We start from the raw sequence: 1,549 nt of genomic DNA on the forward strand, positions 1-1,549 counted from the left end.
ACCCTGATATAGCTGTCTCTTGTGAGGCTATGCTGGGGCCTAGCAAACACAGAAGTGGATGCTCATAGTCAGCTATTGGATGGATCACAGGGTCCCCAATGGAGGAGCTAGAGAAAGTACCCAAGGAGCTAAAGGGATCTGCAATCCTATAGGTGGAACAACAATATGAACTAACCAGTACCCTCCGGAGCTCATGTCTCTAGCTGCATATGTATCAGAAGATGGCCTAGTCTGCCATCGTTGGAAAGAAAGGCCCATTGGTCTTGAAAACTTTATATGCCTCAGTACAGGGGAACGCCAGGGCCAAGAAGTGGGAGTGAGTGGGTAGGGAAGGCAGGGGTGGGGAGGGTATGGGGGACTTTTGGGATAGCATTGGAAATGTAAATGAAGAAAATACCTAATTAAAAAAAAGAAGAAGAAGAAAAAGAATGAATGTTTTCCCCAAACTAGAACCTTATGAATGTTTGTAAGAAAACAGCTACAACGTATGTCTAGTCTGGAGATGATCTTGTGGGATGCTCCTGTGACTATGTTTTCACTCTTTTTTGAATCTTTGGAAGATGAATCAAGTCTGCCACAAAATACAAGAACAAATGAAGAGTGGTATTGTAAGAGGCCAGGACCACAGACTCAAGGGCTGCTGCAGTTTCTCAGGAATAGTCCTTGAACGAGATGAGAGTGGTCTTGGGATGTGGGTGCCTGGGCAGGTTTTTTTCTTTTTCTTTTTTGTCCCCAGCTGACAGCTTCCCTGGCAGGTGATGGAAGTGTCCCCTTTAAGGTCAAGGCAAACAATGTCCTGCGCTTACAGCTCCTCAGTTGACCCTCCAGGGCACTTATTTCTGGCAGAAGCATTTCTTGGTTTTAAAAGGTACTTTACCCCTTTACAACCCGTGTAATTGCTATTGGAATGCTTTGCCTGTAGCGTCTTAATTAGGTCAAATTTTATACCAAGGGCTCTAACTTGACGCTATATTGGCAGTTCCAAGATCCCATACCCTGGTGCTGTCTGGAAACGGTCACATTTTCAGGAGACGGAGACCCAGACCCAGAGTTTGTTTGGCCGTTCTTCTAGGGGACAGGGTGAGATCAGAACTGTGATTTTAGGCCCAAGGAGGACTATCCACAGGAGAGTTGCCTGAACGTGTCTACAAGGAAACACGTGTCTCTAAGCCACCCTTTCAAAGCATTGTTTGGATAATTGTAGGCTCTAAGACTCTTCACATTTAGTTAAATTATACAGTTTTGGATTTTATTTGTTAAAAAGAATCCCCACTTTTCTGCCCTACCTGCCTCTAATTTAGCAGAACGTGCCCCTGGAGTTACACCTTCCCTTTTTCCCATGCAACCCCAATAATAAGCCATCTGCCAACAAAACAAACATAATATAAAAATTACACAAATACATAATCCTCAACCCAGAAGGAAGGGAGCAGCTGCCACCTGGTGCCAAACAGAAAACAGTTTAATATTTATCTAGCAGAGAAGGCTCTCCGATGGGCTATAATTCCTCAGGGAGGAGGGGTCAACGGGGGGTCAGTAATGAAAATCA

This window comes from Mus caroli, chromosome 1 (genome assembly GCF_900094665.2).
Source record: "Mus caroli chromosome 1, CAROLI_EIJ_v1.1, whole genome shotgun sequence".
Classification (NCBI taxonomy): Eukaryota; Metazoa; Chordata; class Mammalia; order Rodentia; family Muridae; genus Mus; species Mus caroli.